Below are 8262 nucleotides of genomic sequence, written 5' to 3' on the forward strand. Positions count from 1 at the left end.
TTCAGCAGAAGATTGGAGGTTACTCCCCTGAGGGAGCAAAGCATAGTGCATTTGTCAGAACAAAGTAAGGCTGCCGTGACAGAGCTGAGAATAATTCAGTGGCTTAAAGGAGCTACCGGTTTATTTCTGCTTATGGAACAGAGTTTTCAATTGGCTTTTGGGGGTAGCAGTTTAATTGAGATATAATTCACATGTCATACAAGCCACCACTTTAATGGGTACCATTCAGTGGTTTTTGGTATATTCAAAGAGTTGTGCAACCATCACCAAAATCAATTTTAGAACATTTAATCACCTTCCCAAAACATCCCACATCCCTTTGTAGTCATTCTTCTCCCCCAGTTCCTTTCCTCTAGCCCTAGCCCACGGTGAATCTACTTTCTGTCTCTATAAATTTGCCTGTGCTGGCTTTCATATAAATAGAATTATGTTTTAAAAGTTCATCCATGTTGTAATAAGTATCAGTACTTCAGTTCTTTTTATTGCAGAATACTACTCCATCGTATGACTATATCACATTTTTTTAAACTAAAAAATTTTTTTAAATTTTATTGAAGTATAGTTGATTTACAATGTGTTAATTTCTGCTTTACAGCAAAGTGACTCAATTATACATACATATATATTTCTTTTTCATATTCTTTTCCATTATGGTTTATCACAGGATATTGAATATGGTTCCCTGTACTATGCAGTAGGACCTTGTTGTTTATCCATCCTATATATGATAGTTTGCATCTGCTAATCACAAACTCGAATCCTTCCCTCTCCCCCCACCCTTGGCAACCACAAGTTTGTTCTCTGTGAGTCTGTTTCTGTTTTGTAGATAAGTTCATTTGTGTTGTCTTTTAGATTCCACATGTAAGTGATATCATATGGTATTTGTCTTTCTCTTTCTCTTTCTGACTTACTTCACTAGTGTGATAAACTCTAGGTCCAAGCATGTTGCTGCAAATGGCATATTTTTATTCTTTTTAATGGCTGAGAAATATTCCATTGTATATATATGCCACATCTTCTTTATCCATTCATCTGTCGATGGACATTTTTGTTTCCATGTCTTGGCTATTGTAAATAGTGCTGCTATGAACATAGGGGTGCATGTATCTTTTCACATTATAGATTTGTCTGGGTATACACCCAGGAGTGGGATTGTTGGCTCATATGGCAACTCTATTTTCAGTTTTTTTGAGGAACCTCCATACTGTTTTCCATAATGACTGCACCAATTTATGTTCCCACCAACAGTGTAGGAGGGTTCCCTTTTCTCCACACCCTTTCCAGCATTTATTATTTGTAGACTTTTTAATGATGGCCACTCTGACTGGTGTGAGGTGGAACCTCATAGTTTTGATTTGCATTTCTCTAATAATTAGCAATGACGAGCATCTCTTCATGTGCTTATTGGCCATCTGTATGTCTTCTTTGGAGAAGTATCTATTTAGGTCTTCTGCCCATTTTTCGATTGGGTTGTTTGTTTTTTTGTTATTGAATTCTATGAGCTGTTTGTATATTTTGGAAATTAAGCCCTAATCAGTTGCATTGTTTGCAAATATTTTCTCCCAGTCTGTAGGTTGTCTTTTCATTTTGTTTATGGTTTCCTTTGCTGTGCAAAAGCTTATAAGCTTGATTAAGTCCCATTTATTTATTTTTGCTTTTATTTCTATTGCTTTGGGAGACTGACCTAAGAAAATATTGGTACGATTTATGTCACAGAATGTTTTGCCTATATTCTCTTCTAGAAGTTTTATGGTGTCTTGTCTTATATTTACATCTTTAAGCCATTCTGAGTTTATTTTTGTGTACAGTGTGAGGGTGTGGTCTAACTTCATTGATTTACATGCAGCTGTCCAAGTTTCTCAACACCACCTGCTGAAGAGACTGTCTTTTCCCCATTGTATATACTTGCCTCCTTTGTCGAAGATGAATTATTCATAGGTATATGGGTTTATTTCTGGGCTCTCTGTTCTGTTCCATTGATCTATGTCTGCTTTTGTGCCAGTACCATGATGTTATGATTAGTGTAGCTTTGTAGTATTGTCTGAAGTCTGGGAGGGTTATGCCTCCCGCATTGTTCTTTTTCCTCAGGATTGCTTAGGCAATTCTGGATCTTTTACATTTCCATATAAATTTTAGGATTATCTATTCTAGTTCTAAAGAAATGTCATGGGTAACTTGATAGGGATTGCATTAAACCTGTAAATTTCTTTGGGTAGTATGGCCATTTTAACAATATTAATTCTTCCAATCCAAGAGCATGGGATATCTTTCCATTTCTTTGAATCATCTTCAGTTTCCTTTATTAATGTTTTGTAGTTCTCAGCATATAGGTCTTTCACCTCATGGTGAGGTTTATTCCTAAGTTTTTTTTAATATAATTTTTATTTTATATTAGATTATAGTTGATTTACAGTGTTGTGTTAGTTTCAGATGTGTACAGCAAACTGATTCAGTTATATATATATCCATTTTTTTTCAGATTCTGTCCCATATAGGTTGTTACAGATTATTGAGCAGAGTTCCCTGTGCTATACAGTAGGCCCTTGTTGATTATCTATTTTATATATAGTAGTGTGTATATGTTAATCCCAAACTCCTAATTTATCCTTTCCCCCACCTTTCACCTTTGATAACCACAAGTTTGTTTCCGAAGTCTGAGAGTCTGGTTTGTAAATAAGTTCATTTGTATCATCTTTTTAGATTCCTCATATAAGTGATATCATATGACATTTGTCTTTCTCTGTCTGACTTACTTCACTTAGTATGATAATCTCTAGGTCCATCCATGTAGCTGCAAATGGCATTATTTCATTCTTTTTTTTATGGCTGAGTATGATTCCATTGTATATATGTACCACATCTTCTTTATCCATTCCTCTGTTGATGGACATTTAGGTTGCTTCCATGTCCTGGCTATTGTAAATAGTGCTGCAGTGAACATTGGGGTGCATGTATCTTTTCGACTTACGGTTTTCTCTGGATATATGCACAGGAGTAGGATTGCTGGATCATATGGTAGTTCTATGTTTAGTTTTTTAAGGAACCTACATACTGTTTTCCATAATAGTTGTACCAATTTACATTCCCACTAACAGTGTAGGAGGGTTCCCATTTCTCAACACCCTCTCCGGCATTTATTATTTGTAGACTTTTTAATGATGGCCATTCTGACAGGTGTGAGGTGATACCTCGTTGTGTTTTTTAAAAATTTTATTTATTTATTTTTGGCCACATTGGGTCTTCATTGCTGCATGCAAGCTGTCTCTAGTTGTGGCAAGTGGGGGCTACTCTTCGTTGCATTGCACATGCTTCTCATTGCAGTGGCTTCTCTTGTTGCGGGGCACAGGCTCTAGGTGCGTAGGCTCAGTAGTTGTGGCTCACGGGCTCTAGAGCGCAGGCTCAGTAGTTGTGGTGTATGGGCTTAGTCGCTCCACAGCACGTGGGATCTTCCTGGACCAGGGATCAAACCCATGTCCTCTGCATTGGCAGGCGGATTCTTAACCACTGAACCACCTGGGAAATCCCCCTCATTGTGGTTTTGATTTGCATGTCTCTAATAATTAACGATATTGAGCATCTTTTCATGTGCTTTACAGCCATCTGTATGTCTTCTTTGGAGAAATATCTATTTAGACCTTCAGCCCATTTTTTGATTGGCTTGGGTTTTTCTTTTTTTAACAAAGAGCTGCAGGAACTGTTTGTATATTTTGGAGATTAATCCCTTGTCAGTCGCATCATTTGCAAATATTTTCTCCTATTCTGTGGATTGTCTTTTTGTCTTGTTTATGGTTTCCTTTACTGTGCAAAAGCTTTTAAGTTTCATTAGGTTCCATTTGTTTATTTTTGTTTTTATTTTCATTACTCTAGGAGGTGGAACCAAAAAGATACTGCTGCAATTTATGTCAAAGAGTGTTTTCCTCTAAGAGTTTTATGGTATCTGGTCTTACATTTAGGCCTTTAATCCATTTTGAGTTTATTATTATTTTTTTAAATTTTTTTTTGGAGCCTAGTGGTTTATTTATTGTAAAGTTCAAACTGAGAGCTGTGATTCACCACATCAATTTAAAATAAATAACTTATATGAAATACAGATTCTGGCATAGATATAAGATGTTAAAATCAAAATCAATGGACTGAACCGGCATCTTTCATTTGCTCACAGATTTGAACAGACTAATATTCTGCAAAAAAGACAATTGCAGCAGGGGAAAAGAAAACTGCTCTTTTGCAAACAAGACTTAAGCATCCCTCCAAAGAGGTCAAAATAAACATGCATATATAGATATAAAGTGTTACAACACAAATGCTATTTCTAGAAAAAATTTAACTGCATAGGTTAAAAACAACAATGTGCAACATCTTAAGGCATTAAAGCACCGGAAAAAAAAAAAAAACCCACCAAAACCACTTTTTATGACGATTGACATAAACACATATACCGATCAAAACTCAGGAAGTAAATACCTGGACTGATATAACATCCATTGTTGGGAGAATTTCTCTTCAATTTAAATGTCTCTGCTCATCTCTAAAACAATTTTAAAGTGCTAGCTTTATATAAAGCAGGCAAATTCTTCAAGTAATTTGCTATTTAAGTATGCTAATTTTTACAGAGCTAAACAAGGAACTAAGAATAAACTAACGTGAAACAGGAAGATAGACATGAGGAAAAAACTCACAAATTATAGCTGAACAAATCGATAGAATGCTCTAATACCACCTTGGCCTTCTGGGTTCAATGAAAAGCAAAAGCTAATAGATTTAGATGTCTGCTGGTTTATTACACTAACTCCCTTGGCTTTGCTAAAATGTGTACATCAATAGGTACACGGATTCCTAAGGAAAAGAATGCCACTTAAAAATCAAGATTGGATACTAATGAAAGCAATTTTAAAAACAAAAGGTTGTCTATTACTACAAATGAATACAAAATGTCACAGACCTTACAAACTAAGAACTGAAGCCTGGCCCAAAGTTTATTTACTCCTGCCCTTGAGCTGCCTCTTCAAGGAAGTATACATTAACCAAATGGCGATTGAGGTGTTTGCTGTAATCTTCTTCCTTTCTAAAAGAACGATCACAGAAGATACAAAATCTCCCTCGGCCACTTTGACTGCCAAGGCTTCCTTTCCATTTTTTCTACTAGTCTCTTGTGGAACTGGCCGAGCCCCATTCAATCCAGAGTCATCACTATCCTCTGACATGTTGTCACTTAGGTCACTTCCATCATGACTGTGGATGCCTTCGTCTTCATCCATTTCCTGAGACTCACTTACTGCCACGGTGACAGGAGGTGATGCCACAGTCGCTGTGGACACTGCTTCACATTTTTCTAGCGGTAGAGGAAGAAGTGGTGGTGAAGCTGGTTCTTCAACCGCCGAGTCTCTGCCGGGGGGATTCTCTGTTTTCTTCTCATCAGCGTCCATCTTCATTTCACAAAGCATAGCGTCAGCCTGATGTTTACCATCTGGTTTCACCCACTGGCATATTCAAGTTTTGTTCAGAGGATGAAATACTGGCAGATGCCTTGGTAACAGCAGCAAGACCAGCTAGACTCTTATCTGCTTCTTCTGCTTCCACTTTTTGAAGAGGAGCTTCTTTATGTCCTTCGCCTGCAGGGACTAATTTTTGGTCTTCTGACTCTTCCTCTTTTAAGTCTTCCTTTGGCAGAGGTGGTGATGGTGGTAAGAGATCCTGTGCACCGGCACTTTCCTTTAGAAGCTGCCTGTCTTTAACAGGCACTAAGCCAACTTCAATAAGGACTTGCTCCTTCTGCACCATTTCACTCTGCATGTTGGACTTTTCCTTGCCATTATCTGGCTCCACGGGAGGAGGAGGCTCCGCATGAACAGGCCCCTTCTGAACAACCTTGACCTCAGCATGACCCCCGGTGGGAAGAGGTGGAGGAGGAGATGGGGGGGAGGGGGAGGAGGAGGCGGCCGCTCCGTCTGAACAAGCTCGACCTCAGCATGCCGCTCGGGGGCAAGGGAGGAGGAGGAGATGGGGGGGCAGCGGGAGGAGGCTCCGTCTGAACAGGCCCCCCCTCAGCAGACTCCATGGGAGGAGGAGGCTCTATCTGAGTGGGCCTCCTCTGAGCAGGCTTGCCGCTTTTTTTTACATGATTTACTTCTCAGAGTTTTCTTCTCTGCACTGTTTTTCATGCAACTACTTTGCTTTTTATTCTCCTCTACTTTGCTGTCACCCTTCGGCACTTCCTGACTATTTCTGGATTTGCTTTCTGCCTTCTTTTTCTTTTTTGTCACAGGTTCCTCATCATTCACAGGTTCTTGTAAGGAACGGGCTGCAGCTTCTGTCTTCCTTTTGCTTTTCTTGCTTTTACAGCTTTTTTCTCATTATTTCCTGGGTGCACATCCATCTCTTTAGCTTCCAGTGCCGATTTGCGAGTTCTCATAGTCACTTGGCTTGAGGCATTACTACAAGGCTTTTTCTCTTTTGAAACATTATCTTTTTTCTCCACTTTTACAGACCTCTCGTTTTTCTTCCCAGTCACATCCCCCTTCATTTTTGTCTGCTCTGTTTCTGTTTTCTCATTGGTGATTTTGTTATCAGGCAAGTCAGCCTCTCGCTTTTTGGTTTTCTTTAGCTTCACTTTTGAGACATCCATGGTCTTATTAGGACAAGTAGGACGCTTAGATTTGAAATGATACTGCAGATTCCACTTCTTGGAAGCTGCGTAGTCGCATACAGGGCAGTTGAACTGCTGTGGATTAACATGTAGCTCCACGTGTTTTTTGAAGTTACTTCTATCTGCTGTTTTGTAGTCACAGTGTGGGCAGTGAAGAGGTTTAGGCCCATTGTGAACCTGTCTTGCGTGACGGGTTACTTCACGTTGATTAGAGGCCACATAACTGCACTGGTCACACTTAAATGGCTTCTCACCTGAATGAGTATGCATATGTCTGGTTAGATGAGTTTTCTGAGAACTTGAATAAGGACAAAGCTCACATTTATACGGACGTTCTCCTGTATGAGTTCGAACATGCTGAACATAATTGTTTTTTCTGTCTGAAAAATAGTTGCATTTTCCACATGTGTATACTTTCCTTGGAAAATGGTTTCTCAAGTGTTTCCTCCAGTGATATTCGCTTACTGTGGTGTACGTGCAAATGATGCCCTTGTAGACTCGCTCATTGTCCCCGGCTCGGGTGTGGTGTTTCAAGTGAGCAGTATAGTGATCATAGCGATTGGTATGGTAGCCACAGCTGTCACAGCGAATGGGGCCCTTGGAGAAATCTCCCTCTTCCCCAGTGGAAGAGCCACATTCCCTGGCTTTGGCTTGCTTCTCTGCACTTTCCTCCACAAAAAATTTCTTGGCACTATGAACTCGGATGTGATGCACAAACTGTTCTTCAGATTCTGCTTCATACTGGCATGGTTTACAGCGAAAGGGCTTGGTCTTCAAGTTCTTGCATTTGTCCTCTGCTACAGGTGTTTCCCGAGGAAGATCTTTATTTGCGCTGTACGGTTCTGAGGCAGCTGACACCTCAAACACAGGCCGCGGTTGCACAACACTGAGTTCCAAACTCTCCAGTTCCATGTTTTCCAGCCCACTGGGCTCGCCTTTTACCTCAGGATCCTGACTCCTCAAGTCCTTCTCCATCACTATCTGAAAAGTTGTTATCCCCAACAGGCATCAATTCTGCCATCTGTCTTCGCCAACCAGGTAATCACAGCAGCCGCCGTTTACTTCCCCAGTTAAGGCCACATTTGCCAACATGATGAGCTGAGGCGCAGCCAGTTCAGCTCTGGAGAGATCAGGCAAGTCATACATGTCGTTAGGCAAGGCCATGCCCATGGTGCCACTGCTGGTGAACAGACCTCCTCCTCCGGAAGACTGCCCCATTACCTGGGTGGCCATAACGGTGTTCAAACACAAAGCAGCTCTTTGCAAACTCGGGAGCTCTCGCTTCCTCTCGGCTCGGCCCGCTCACTGCACCACTGACACACCAGTTGCCGCCACACTCGTCCTGAACCTTTCCCTGGGCGGCCTTCCTGGGCGAGGAGGGGTGAAGACCCGCGTCGCCGCTCCTTCTCGGACTACTTTTCTTCGTTGCTGGAGTTTCGGGGGAGGGAGAGGGAGGAAAAGTTGGACGCTGGGGCAGTCGAGGCCCGCGAAGACCCAGGAGGGGGGCTGCAGAGAATGTTCAGGCCTCCGGCTCTCGCCCTACCGTCCTGGCCGCCGCCGCCGCCTGGGGCCCCGGACCTCGGCGGCGCTTGCTCTGCTCCTGCGCCGTGAGCTCT

At 41.2% G+C, this 8262-nt stretch overlaps 1 pseudogene across 1 annotated transcript; it reads right to left on the reverse strand.

Annotated features, from left to right (window-relative positions):
• Positions 1 to 4980: 4980 nt before the first annotated feature.
• LOC307194636 (RE1-silencing transcription factor-like) lies at positions 4981 to 7882 on the reverse strand (annotated as a pseudogene). The gene has a single exon. The product of its transcript is annotated as an RE1-silencing transcription factor-like (transcript).
• Between the last annotated feature and the right edge of the window lie 380 nt (positions 7883 to 8262).

The sequence above is a fragment of the Stenella coeruleoalba genome (assembly GCF_951394435.1).
Source record: "Stenella coeruleoalba genome assembly, chromosome: 11".
Lineage (NCBI taxonomy): Eukaryota > Metazoa > Chordata > Mammalia > Artiodactyla > Delphinidae > Stenella > Stenella coeruleoalba.